The sequence below is a fragment of the Chiloscyllium punctatum genome, chromosome 33 (genome assembly GCF_047496795.1).
Source record: "Chiloscyllium punctatum isolate Juve2018m chromosome 33, sChiPun1.3, whole genome shotgun sequence".
Lineage (NCBI taxonomy): Eukaryota > Metazoa > Chordata > Chondrichthyes > Orectolobiformes > Hemiscylliidae > Chiloscyllium > Chiloscyllium punctatum.
In genome coordinates, this window is record NC_092771.1 from 61,209,060 (window position 1) to 61,223,313 (window position 14,254).

The following is a 14,254-nucleotide window of genomic DNA, read 5'->3' on the forward strand; positions in this document are numbered from 1 at the left end:
TTTTAAAAAATACTGTAGTTGAAATGTAAATCTGATAACGTACATATTTCCAATCGATTAAACTACTCGAGTAAGAAACTTCTTTTCAAACTCCCAGAACAGTTGGTAATTTACATACCTGGCCGGTATGGTTGATTTGGACCACACAATTTGCATGTTAGACATCTCTATGACTGTAACTCGACAAAGCAATTGTTAATGACGAATATTTTACCCATCAGTCTGTGCAGTTATGAATATTCTCTAGAAATTCAACTGATAACCTCAGACGCACGCGCAGTTTGGTGTCTATGCAGAGCATGCGCAGTTTCACATTGGTCAGGACACAGAGAGACATGGAGCTACTTTCTCCGGCAGCGGCTGCGATCGGCTTCAGAGAGCGGCGCGTGGGAGCTTTGACGGGAGAAAGGAGCGGAGAGAATTCACAAGTCCCGGATAGAGGTTAAAAAAAACTCGGAAAAGACCCTTCGAGCCCGGGTAAGGAGGTGGCGGTCTCTGATCAGGGAAGGGGCCCAGGGCCACGGCCGCCATTTGTTTGAGGGAAGAGAGAGCGCGGCCCTGATGGCCGCCATCTTGAGAAGGTCAGGGTGCAGGAGGGCGGGGCTACCGGCTCTGTAGAACAATCAGAGGAAAGGGCAGACCCATTGTTATTGATTAATTCCACGAACACAGCGTCACTGGGCGATCCTGCAGGAATATCCTCTCTCAGTCCTGCTGGGATGTTTCACCCAATCAGAACCAGCAGCTCTCCTCCTCTCTCAGCTCCCCTTCTGTCCTTCCTGCAGCATCTGTCCCCTGGAACATTGAGCTGCCTGTCCTGTCCCTCCCTCAGCTGTTGTTTCTGTAATACCTGTGATATCCCAGACCCATCTTAGATTACTTCACTAAAGACAGGAATGCACCCGATGGATTTTTCTTAACATCAGCAATTGTTTAATACTCATTTCCAGGTTTTTAATTACATCTTTGTTTGAAGCATTTACTTCACATTCAATCATTTGCAATGGTAGGATTTGAACCTGTGTCCAGAGAACACTTGCTGAGTTTCTGGATGAATCGTCACACAATAATGCCACTCGGCCATCACTTCACCTGCTTACAGGTTGTATATCGCAGTGCAACATGAATCAAAACCCTTTCTTCCCACACAATTATTTGATCCTGAACTCTGGTGATATCAGTCAGTATTTCTCCATGTGTGATCCCTCACTCTGAGTCTAATTGCTGCCTCTGTCAGTGTCTCTCACTCTTGCAGCTACTCCAGATCCTGAGCCAATAGAATTCTCCGCTCCAGACAGATGAGGCAGCACAGGCGAGGAATGGAGACTGGAATTTTCCAGATCTCTGCGGGCTCACTGTCATTCTACATGTCTAACCCTCACATCATCAGTCTAATTTCCCATTCTGCTTATTTATGTGTCTACTATAGGTACTCGGGGAGTTCCTGACTCAATAGACTTGCCAACTGCTGGTTGGGAAAATGATTGGTCAGCCAGACAGACGAAGGTCAGGGAGGTCGGGAGCCTTTAATAAATCCTGCTGCCAGGTAAGATCACTCACAGTGCACAGAGCAGAGAGCAATGAGAGGGCTCCAAACATCAGCTAACAAGACATGACATAGACATAGTGCTGGAGGGGGAGCACAGTACAGGCACACCCCAGGCTCAGTCACCACCACTACTTTAAGTTTTGTTGCACTGAGACCAGCATCGGGAGTTCCCAGTTTTCAATCCAGATGTGTGCTGTCTTGGTGAGGACTAGGACAACAGAGGGGAATGCAGGCCTCACATGAGAAAGTGGTAATGCTGCCTGGGATCTTTCTGTTCCCTGTTCCCTCTCCAACACTGTATCTATGGCTTGTATTGAGGACCAGTGTCTTCAATCATTCTAACTCCTATAACAGTTCCTATCTCTGTCATCTCCTCCCCTCTCACCAATTATTTCACATATTTGAAACCTCCAGTCCAGATGACCATCCATATCGCTGTAACTTGCTTCAGTCTCTACAACATGCCTTGTCTCGATAGTCTCCTCCTCCAACAACTGGAGACATCGGGTCTGTTTCTGTGCAGCATGACTCTTCAGCCGAGGTTTCCTAAACGGAATCAGTTGCATTTGCCTGTGTTTGGCCCATACCCCTTCTAATCTTGTCCTCTCCAAGTACCTGCCCAAATATCTTTTCCATGTTGTAATTGTACTTGTTTTTACCAATTACTCTTGCTGTCCATTCTGTCTATGCACCATCCTCTGTGGAAAATGTTGCCCCTCAGCTCCCTCTTTAAATCCTTGCTCTCTCACCTCACGTTTGTGCCTCTAGCTTTGGACTCACCTACACTTGGCTTTTCACCTTACTTAGGCTCTACATGGTTTCATAAACCTTTATAAGGCCACCCCGTGGCCTCCTTTGCCCAGGAGAAATATTGACGACAATGTTACAAATATCTCCAACTCATGTACTCAGTGCTCTGACCGATGAACACAAGTGTGCCAAATGCTGCTTTCCCCGCCCTGTCCCCCTGTGATTCCATTCCAAAACAGTGTAACTGCATCCCTTGGTCTCTCTCTGTTCGACAACACTGTCCAGGGCCCGACCATTACCTGTGTTAGTCCTCCCTGGTTTGAATTAACTAAATCCAACACATGAATTAAATTCCATCTTTCATTCCTTGTCCCACTGGCCCAGTTGATTAACATCCCCTTCGATAACTATATTCCCTGCGCACTCTTCCACTAATTTTGGTATCCGCAAACGTACAAACAGTGACTCCTATATTTTTTACCCAGATCCTCTATATAAATGAGGCACATCAGTGGCCCCAGCACCAACCCTTACAGCACACTGCTGGGCGAAGGCCTCCAGCACACTGCTGGGCGAAGGCCTCCAGCACACTGCTGGGCGAAGGCCTCCAGCACACTGCTGGGCGAAGGCCTCCAGCACACTGCTGGGCGAAGGCCTCCAGTCTCAACATCAACCCTCTACCTCCTCCTATCAAACCCATTGTGTCTCGAGTTGGGTCGCTCTCCCTGAACCCATGTGACCGAACCTTACTAACCCATGAAGCCTGCTCAACCCTGTCAAAGGCCTTGCTGAACCCAGAAACAATGTCTATTGCTCTGCTTCCATCTATTTTCTTGGTCACATCTTCAACAAACTCAGGCAAGTTTGTGAGACATGTTTTCCTGCGCACAAAGCCACTCTAACTGTCTGTAATCAGTCCTGTCTTTCCAAATGCATGTAAATCCTACATCTCAGAATGATCTCCAACACCTTACCCATCCTTGATTTCTGTCTCCTCAGTCTGCAGTTCCTTGGCTTCCCCTTGCAGTCTTTCTTAAATAGGGCACAAAATTATTTTCATAGTCAGACAGTCGTACAGCACAGAAACTGACTGTTCGGTTGATACCGACCATAATCTTAAACTAACCTCGTCCCTCCTGCCTCTTCCTGGATCACATCCCTTCAAACCTTTCCTATTCCTGTACTAATATTTCAAGCATTGTAATTGTACACACATTCACCCCTTCCTTGGGAATTTCATTCCACACACAAAACACACTCTAACAGTTTGCTCCTTATGTTTTCTGATTTTAAATCTCTCCCTTCTAACCTTAAGAAATGTAGCCCCTAGTTCTAAAATGACCTGCTGTTGGGAAAAGACAAGTCACGTTAACTCGTTCTATACCCCTCATTATTTTGTAGACTTCTATACGCTCACCTCTCAATCTCCAGGCTCAAGTGAAAAATGTCCCAGGCTATACAACCTTCCTTTATAACTGAAACCTTCTATACCCATCACCATCCTGGTAAATGTGATCTGAACCCTCTCCAGCTTAATATCCTTCCTATAACTGGGCAGAGTATTCCAGAACAGGCCTTACCAATGTCCTGTACAATCTACACACGACTTCCCAAACTCCTAAACTTGAATGACTGAGCAATGAAGGCAAGTACCATTTATAACCATCCTGTCTCTCCTTGTGGCAAACTTCAAAGAACTACGTACCTGAACCCCAAGGCGTACAACAATACTGAAGACCCTACCATTAATTGTGAAAGCTCGACCCTTGTTTGTTGGAACCTAAATGCATTATCTCGCATTTACCCGAATTGAACTCCATCTGCAGTTTTTCAGCCATTCACGCATTTCATCAAGATCCCTTTGTAATCTCAGAAAACCTCCATCACTGCCCAGAATGCCACAAATATCACTGCTCAGGCCCCTACAATTTCTTCCCCAGCTTCCCACAATGTTCTGAGATACACTTGATCAGGTCCTGGGGATTTATCTACCTCTATGTTTTAAAACTTCCAACACCGCCTCTTCTATAATGTGGACTCATTTCAAGACATGGAGTCATCGAGATGTACAGCATGGAAACTGACCCTTTGGTCCAATTCCTCCATGATGTTTTTCATCCCATTTGCCAGAACTTTGCCAATATCCCTCTAAAATCCTGCTATTTATATACACATCCATATGCCTGCTAAATATATTTCTGTCAGCCTCCACCATTTCTTCTGGCAGTTTATATCATATTTATAAATACCAACCTCTGCAGGAAACAGCTGTCCCTTTGGTCCCTTCTAAATCTTTTCCTTACCTTAAAGCTATGCCTTGTAGGTTTGGACTCATCCCCCCCCCCCCCCCCCCCATGCTCATCATGATTTTAAGAAACCTTTATAAGATAACTCCTCAGCGTCCCATGTTAAAGTATAAATAATCCCAGTCTCTTCAGCTTTTCTCTGTAGCGCAAACGCTCCAACCCTGGCAACATCCTTATTCATTTCTTCTGAACCTTTTCAAGTTCCACAACATCCTTCCGATGGCATTGAAACCAGAATTGCACACAATATTCCAATAGTGGTCAGGCCAAACACTGAGCGCCCCAGACCTTATCCACAGTAAGTTGCAAAGTGAAATATTTGTTTAGGATCTTGTAGTTTCACACATCGTTGGATTTGTTGATCATTAAGAATACCGGTTTAGTCCCTAGCTCTTCTTTTGCTCTTAATACACTTTGGATTCTCCTCAACTTTATGTGCCAAAGTTATTTCATGCCCCCTTTCTGCATTCCTGATTTCCATCCAAAGAGTATTCCTACAGCCCCTATGCTCCTCAGGGATTCCCTTGATCCAGCTGCTATACCTGACATGTGTCCCCTTTTCCTTGAGCAGAGTCTCAGTCAACAGCCAGTGTTTCCGAAAGCTGTCAGCATTGAGCTGCACACAAACAGGAACATGCTGGTGATGAACGGTCCTTTTATCTCACATTTAAAATATTTCCAATTGTCAGAATTCCCTTTACCTGCAAATAGACTCTCTAATCAACTTTAAAAAAAGTTCATGTCTAATACTATCAAGATTTGTCTTGCCACATTTTATAACTTTAACTTTTGGATCAGGTCTGTCTTTCAGCAAAGCTATTTTCAAACTAATAGAATTGCAGTCACTTTGCCAAAGTGCTCCCTCACTAACACCTCAGTCCTATTCCCTACCTTGTTTCCCAAGGGGAGGTCAGGTTTCGCTCCTTTCACCAGTTGGGCCATTTACATATTGACTGAGACCTTGTCAAAGGTCTTCCCAAATGCCATGATAACCACATCATCTGCACTGCTCTTATAAATATTTTTAGATAACTTTTCAAAAAAACTCAATTGAATTCATCAGACCGGATTTTCCTTTAGAAAATCTGTCCTGAATCTATTCCTTCCTTTTCAATGTTGATACATCTTGTCCATCAGAATTGTTCCCAATGTTTACCAATATCCCTGTATTAAAGAGATCCAAAAGGACCCCAGCAATCTCCTCCCTTACCTCCCACTGCAGCCTGCAATACATTTCATTGGGCACTGGGGATGTCTCCCCCTTTATGCCTGTGAAAGCATTTAATACCTCCTTATTGATCTTAACATGTTCTCGAGTCTCACCATCCCGACTGAAATCCCCGGCTACAGTGTCTTCCTCCTGTGTGAATACAGATGGGAATCATACATTGAAGACCTCAGCTACTTCCTCTGGCTCCATGCGCAGATCGTCCCTTTGGTTTCCAAAAGGCCGCACTCTTTAACTGGGAATCTTCTTACTCTGAGTCTCGTCATAAAATATCTTGTAGCTTTTCCAAATTAGTGTCTGCTAAGGAGGTTTCATGGCCATTGAGTGCCCCTCATTTTTAAGGACCCCCTTGCACTCTCTATAGTTGTTGAAGGGCTTCACCTGGTTTTATTGCACTGTATTTTCTTTACCAAACTCACAATATCACTTGAACAGTATTCGCTGAACTTGGTGCCTTTGTCATTCACTGTTCATGGTACACGCTGGCCCTGAATTCTCACTGTATCACTTGAAAATACTCCTGCTTTCCAATTGTAGGCTTGACTGCAAATAGTTCCTCTGAGTCTATATTTTTCAAATCATGTCTAATGCTAGTAATAATGACCAGTGATAGTGATAATGAAATGATAAGTAGCATTCCCCAAATTTGGACACACAACTTCTGCATGATCCTTAGCTCTTTCCATCATGACTTCAAAACGTACAGAATTATGGTCATTATCCCCAAACACTACCTTATCCTTATCTCTGTCAAAATGTTCAGTACCTACAGCCCACCCTGTCTCTTTAATATCCTCCAGCCGTTACCAAAAGCTTGTACCTTCCACAAGCCTTTTCATCATGTGATATCACTGCAAACTTCTCCAGTCCCCACAGCACTCCTCCATCCTATCCTACAGCACCTCACTCCCATGAACCTTCTACCAACCCTATAAACCTCCTTATCTGTATAAACCCCTCCAGCTCCCACAGCCATTCCTGCCCATCCTCCCTTTGTGTAACATAATGAAGCCACGTGACCATTCCCCAGACTGTAACCTTGGCCAATCTCTGCAATCTTATCTATCTCTGTGACCTCCTCCCATCACTACTAGCCTTCTTAACTCTGTAACCTCCTGCAGTCACTAAAATCATCCGTGAATGTGTACCATCCTATTGAGGACTGTCACCTCTTCCAGTCCCAACAACTCTCTCTACCTGTAACCTTGGCTAGTCTGAAGAGTCCTTACTAATTCTTCAACCCTCGGTATTGATAACTTCATCCAGTTTCGATAACTGAGAAGAGAGGAATGAGAAGGCTCCAAACCTCTGTTAACAAGACATGACGTCGATACAGATCTGGAGGGGGAATACAGTACAGGCCCACCCCACGCACAATCCCCACCCTTACTTTAAGTTCTGTTGTACTAAAACTTGCTACACTCCAACACTGCACCTATGGCATGTCTTGTGGACTGGTGTCTTCAATAATTTTGAACTCCAATAACAGTTCGTATCCCTGTAACCTCCTCCTATCCCAATAGTCACTCCACGTATTTGAAATGTACTGCATTCCAGATTACTATCCCTATCACTGTAACTTACTTCAGTGTCTACAACATGCCTTATCTCGGTTGTCTCCAGTTATTGGAGGAGGAGACTGAGTCATGCAGCACGAAAATAGTTCCTTCGATCCAACTCGTCCATGTTTACCAGAGTCCCTGACCGAGTCACGTTTCCCTGCATTTGACCCAAATCCCTTCAAACCTTCTCCTCTCCATGTTTCTGCCCAAATCTTTTTTACATGTTGTTATTGTACTTTTCTCTACCACCTGCACCATCCTCTGTGTGAAAAATGTTGTCCTCCAATCCCTTTTAAAGTCTTTCCCCTCTCACCTTATATTTATTCCCTCTAGAACATAGAACATGGCGGCACAGTACAGGCCCTTTAGCTCTCGATGGTTCCACAGGTTGGTGCAACAATGTGAAGCCCAAGTAGCCAACACTATTCCATTCTCGTCCATGTGACTATCCAATGACCGTTTAAATGCCCTTAAGGTTAGCAGATCTACTCCTGTTGCAGGCAGTTTGTTCCATGCCCCTCCTACTCTGAGTAAAGAAACTATCTCTGACATCTGTCATATATCTTTCACCCCTCAATTTAAAGCTATCCCCCCTCATGCTTGGTATTGTCATCTGAGGGAAAAGGCTCTCACTGTCCAATCCATTTCACTTTCTGATTATCTTAAAATCTCAATTAATTCATCTCAAACGTCTTCTCTCAAACAAAAACAGCTTCAAGTTCCTCATATCACGTTTCCTCCAAACCAGGTAACATCCTCGTAAATCTCCACTGAACCCTTTCCAAATCTTACTCATCATTCCTCTAATGGGGTGACCTATCTGCTCTGTCATTTCCTGGCCTATCCCTGCTGCCCTTCTTGAACAAAGGAACCACATTTGCTATCCTCCAGTCATTCGGCATTTCATCCGTGGTCAGCAATGTATTAAATATATCCACCAGGGCCCCAGCAATCTCCTCCATTACCTCCCAAAGCAGATTGGGATACATTTCATTCAGAGGGAAGGGAGATCTGGAGCCTTCAAGAAATCCTGCAGCGAGATAGGACCACTCACAGTGAACAGAGCAGAGAGCATTTCAGCGATCGATCTTTGGTGTGGAGGACATGACATGGGTACAGAGTTGAAGGGTGAACACTGAGTGTGATGGTCCCAGGCTCAATCCCCACTCTCTTGTTTACTTTCTTCTCTGCTGTATTGAGTCTTCCCATGTCAATATAGGAAGTTGATAGTTATCAATCCAGGCCTGTGCTGTCTTAGTGAGGATCAGTACAACAGAGGGGAAAGCAAGCCTCCCCCAAGGAGATGGTTTTGAATCCTGGGATCTTTCTATTCCATACTTCCCCCGATCATGCTGACTTTTGTCATGGGATGGAGTCCTTCAGCAAGGAAACATACCTTTTGGGCCAACTTATCTGTGCCAGGGCCATGAATGCTTGTAATTCCCAGAAAAGTTCTTATTTCTGTAACCATAACCCTGCCCACAATCCCACTATTAATTTGATCCCTACTCCAACACTGATGATTCTTCATATTTGTAAAATGCTCTAGTCTTGATAACATGCCGAATCTCAATAATCTCATCCTGCACTCAGTACAATAATCTCTATTTCTGTAGTTTTTTCACAATAACTACAGTCCACCCTGTCACTGTAAAATCCTTTTCAGACCCTTTTCCAGTTGCAACACACTCCACATCTCTGCTCTTCCGAGCACCTCTAACGGTCTCACTTTGTGTGGCCAGTACTCTGTGTGAATAACCCTTGGCATGTGGATGGACAATATGGTATGTGAATAATCCTGTTGCCAGAGGATGGTCAATACTGTGTGAGAATAATCCTGTGGTCTGCGGTTGGTCAATTCTGTGTGTGAATAATCCTTTGGCCTGAGAGTGGTCCATGCTGTGTGAGAATAATCTTGTGGCCTGACATATGTCAATAAAATGTGTGAATAATCCCGTGGCCTGAGGATGATCAATACAGTGTGAGAATAATCCTGTGGCCACATGCTGGTCAATAAAGTGTGTGCATAATCGTGTGGGCTTAGAATGTTGAATATTGTGTGTGAATACCCCTGTGGCTTGAGATTGGTCAACACAGTTTGTGAATGATCCTTTGGCCTGTGAATGGTCAATACTGTGTGTGAATAACCCTTGGCCTGAGGATGGTCCAAACTTTGTGTAATTAATCCTGTTGCCTGAGGTTATTCAGTACTATATGTGAATAATCCTGTGCACTGTGAATACTCAACACAGAGTGTGAACAATCCTGTGGCTTGAGGGAAGTCAAAACTGTGTGTAAATATCCCTATGGCCTGTGAATTGTAAATACTGTGTGTGAATAACCATTGGCTTAAGGATGGGCAATACTGTGTGTGAATAATCCTTTGGACTGTAAATGGTCAATGGACAGTGTGAATAATCCTGCCGCCTGAGTATGGTCAATACTGTGTGTGACTAACTCTTTGCCTAAGGATGGGTAATACTGTGTGTGAATAATCCTGTAGCCTGTGAATGGTCAATACCATGTGTGAGTAATCCTGTGGCCTGTGCATGGTCAATATTGTTTGTAAATAAGCCTTTGGTCTGAGAATGACCAATACTGTATGTGATTAAGACAGTGGCCTGTGAATGGTCAACACTGTGTGTATGAATAATCCTGTGGCCTGTAAATTGTCAAGACATTGTGTTCATTAATCCTGTGGCCTTTGAATCGTAAATACCGTGTGTGGAAGCCCCTTGGCCTGAGGATGATCAATACTATGTGTGAACAATCCTGTGGCCTGAGGATGGTCAGAGCTGTATGTAATTAATCCTGTTGCCTGAGGTTGTTCAATACTGGGTGTGAATAATCCTGTACCCCATGAATGGTCAATGGTGTGTGTGCATATTGCTGTGGACGGTGAATGGTCAATACTATGTGTGAATAATCCAGTGGCCTGAGGGTAGTCAATACTGTGTGCGAATAATCATGTGGATTGAGAATGGCCAATACTGTGTTGGAATAACCCTTTGGCCTAAGAATAGTCAATACTGTGTGAGAATAATCCAGTGGATTGAGGATTGTGAATACTGTATGTGAGTAATCCTGTGACCTGTGTACTGCCAACACTGTGTGTAAATAGTTCTGTGGTCAGAGGATGATCAATACTGTGTTGAATATCCTCCGGCCTGATGCTGGTCAATACTGTGCGGGAATAATCCAGTGGCCTGAAGATGTCCAATACCATGTGTGAATAATCCTCTGGCCTGAGGATGGTGAATACAGTGTGTGAAAAATATTGTTGCCTGAGAATGGTCAATAAAGTGTGCGAATAATCCTGTAACCTAAGGTTGGACAATACTGTGTGGGTACAATCCTGTGACTGGAGGATGGTCTTCACTGTGTGTGAATAATCCTATGGCCTGACGATGGTCAATACTGTGTGTGAACAATCCCGTGGCTTGAGGATAGTCAATACTGTGTGGGAACAATCCTGTGACCTGTAAATGGTCCAGACAAAGTGTTCGTTAATCCTGTGCCATGTGCTAGTCAATACTATGTGTGAATAATCCTGTGGACTGAGAATTGTCAATACTGCTTGGAAATAATCCTGTGACGTGTAAATGATCAAGATAGTGTGTTCATTAATGATGTGGCCGAATGGTGGTCAATACTGTGTGTGAATAACCGTTGGGCCAAAGGATAGTCAATACTGTGTGTGTTAAATATCCTGCTGCCCAAGGTTGTTCAATACAGTGGCCTGAGAATGGTCCACACTCTGTGGGAATAATCCTGTAGCCTGAGAATGGTCAATGCTGTGTGGGAATAATCCTGTGGCCTGAGGATGATCAGTACTGTGTAGGAATAATCCTGTGGTTTGAGGGTTATCAATACTGTGTATGAATAATCCATGGCCTGAGGATGGTCAATCCTGTGTGGGAATAGTCCTTTGACCTGGAAATGGTCAAGACAAAGTGTTTGTTAATCCTGTGCCGTGTGCTAGTCAATACTGTATGTGAATAATCCTGTGCCCTGTGAATGGTCAATAATGTGTATGAATAATCCTGTGGCCTGAGTATGGTCATATTCTGTGTGGGGAAAATCCTGTTGACTAAGGACGGTCAATGCTGTGTGTGAATAATCCTGTGGCCTATGAATGGTCAAGATTCTGTGGGAATCATCCTGTGGCCTGAGGTTGGTCAATACGGTGTGTGAATAGTCCTCTGGCCTGAGAATGGTCAATACTATGTGTGAAAAATGCTGTGTACTGTGAATGGTCAATACAACATGTGATTAATCCTGTGGACAGAGAATGGTCAATACCATGTGTGAATTAACTTCAGGCCTGAGAATTGTGAATACAGTGTGTGAAGAATCCTGTGCACCGTGAATGCTCAATAAAGTGTGTAAATAATCCTATGGCCCATGAATCGTAAATACTGTGTGTGAATAACCCTTGGCCTAAGGATGGTCAATACACTGTGAATAATCCTGTGGACTGTGAGTGGTCCGTACACTGTGTGAATAATGTTGTGGCCTATGAATCATCAGTATTGTGTGTGAATAACCCTTGGCTTGCAGATGGTCAATACTGTGTGTGAACAATCGTGTTGCCTGAGGTGGTTCAATACGGTGTGTGAATAATTCTGTGGCCTGAGAATGGTCAATACTGTGTGAAAAATGCTGTGGACTGTGAATGGTCAATACTGTGTGTGAGTAATCCTGTGGCCTGAGGATGGTCAACACTGTGTGTGAATTAACTTGTGGCCTGAGAATTGTGAATACAGTGTGTGACTAATCCTCTGCACTGTGAATGCTCAATACAGTGTGTGAATAATCCTGTGGACTGAGGGCAGTCAATACTGTGTGTGAATAATCCTATGGCCCGTGAATTGTAAATACTGTATGTGAATAACCCTTTGCCTAAGGGTGGGCAATACTGTGTGTGAATAATGATTGGCCTGTGGATGTTCAATGCTGTGTGATAATAATCCTGTGGCCTGTGGATGGTCAATACTATGTGTTAATAATCTTTGTCCTGAGCAATGTCACTATTGTTTGCAAATAATCCTGTGGCCTGTGGATGGACAAAACTGTGTGTGAATAATCCTGTGGGCTGTGAATGCTCAATACGGTGTGTGAGTAATCCTGCGGTCTTCAGATGGTCAATCTTGTGTGTGAGTAATCCTGTGGACTGAGGATGGTCAATACAGTTTGGGAATAATCCTGAGGCCTGAATATGTAGAATACTGTCTGAATAATCTTCCGGACTGATGATGGTCAGTACTGTGTGTGAATAATCCTATAGCCTGTGAATCGTCAATACTGTGTGTGAATAAACCTTTGCCTAAGGATAGTCAATACTGTGTGTTAATAATCTGTGGCCTGTGTATGGTTGTTTCTGTTTGTTAATAATACTGTGGCCTGAGGATTGTCAATACTGTATGTGAATAATCCTGTGCAGTGTGAATGCTTAATACTGTGTTTGAATAATTCTGTGGCCTGAGGATAGTCAATACTGTGTTTGAATAATCCTGTGGTCTGAGGGTAGTCAATACTGTGTGTGAATAATCCTGTGGCCTGAGGGTAGTCAATACAGTGTGTGGGTAATCCTGTGACCTGTAAATGTTCAAGACAGTGTGTTCAAAAATCCTGTGGCCATAGGCTGGTCAATACAGAGTGTGGATAATCCTGTGGCCTGATAATGGTCAATACTGTGTATGAATAATCCTGTTGCTTGAGGATGTTCAGTACTGTGTGTGAATACTCCTGTGACCTGAGGATGGTCAATATAGTGTGTGAATAATCCTGTTGCCTGAGGTTGTTCAATACTGTGTGTGAATAATCCTGCTGCCCGAGAATGGTCAATACTGTGTGTTGATAAACTTGTGGCCTGTGAATCGTCAATACCGTGTGTGAGTAATAATGTGGCCTGTGGATGGTCAATGCTGTGTGTTAATAATCTGTGGTCTCTACATGGTCATTTGTTAATTATATTGTGGCCTGTGCATGGTTAATAGAGTATGAATAATCCTGTGCGCTGTGAATGCTCAAAACTGTGTGAATAATCCTGTGGCCTGAGGACGGTCAATACAGTGTGTGAATTATCCTCTGGCCTGTAATTCGTAAATGCTTTATGTGAATGCTCCTGTGGGCTGAGAATGGTCAATACTGTGTGTGAGTAATCCTATGGCCTGAGGATGGTCAATAGTGTGTATGAAAAATCCTGTGGCCACTGATGTGGTGGTTTTGGATGAGCGGCTGTTTGATCCTCTCCCTCCAATGTCCCTCCATACCTCTGCACACCCCTCCAGCTGCAGCAATCTGTACTGGCTTTGTAACACCGTTCAGGCCCTGACCCCTCTCTGTAAATCTCTCACCACCTCCAGCACCTTCACCTCTCCCTGTTCCTGTTGTGTCATTACACCCTGACAATGATTCCCGTTCCAACTGCCGCCCTCCTGCTTGCAGACCCTTTGCAATCCCTTTAAAACTTACTCTTAAAGTACACTCTCACTTCTGGATTTTCAGTACATTTTGCTTATTTTGTCAGCCTCATAATCTAATATGATCCATTTTGTCCTGAGTGAGGGACAGGAGTGAGTTTCTTGTTGAGGTCTTGTCTGTTTCGATGGAATGTACTTTTTTGAGTGATTTACACTGTTCCTTCAAATGTTTTCCACTGTTCATTTACAGACACATGTTCCAGTCTGTTTAGCCCGTTTACCTTGTTCACTTCTCCTGTCAAATTTATGCAATTGGCTATTTTTGTTTTTCATTGTAACTTGTCCTTTCGGTGATTCACTTTAAAACTTTATATTTCTTTAAACTGCACTTTATCACAATTTCCCGGAGGATTTCTCCAGGTGACATTACTCAC

General features: G+C 43.8%; 1 protein-coding gene across 1 annotated transcript in view; it reads left to right on the forward strand.

The window, feature by feature from the left end:
• The first annotated feature begins 325 nt into the window (after positions 1 to 325).
• Positions 326 to 14,254, forward strand: part of LOC140458580 (uncharacterized) — a 107,055-nt gene continuing 93,126 nt past the window's right edge. The window contains exons 1-2 of the mRNA XM_072553341.1: positions 326 to 477; positions 1,430 to 1,546. The gene's annotated coding sequence lies outside the window, so the exon portion shown is untranslated. The remainder of the gene's footprint in view (positions 478 to 1,429; positions 1,547 to 14,254) is intronic.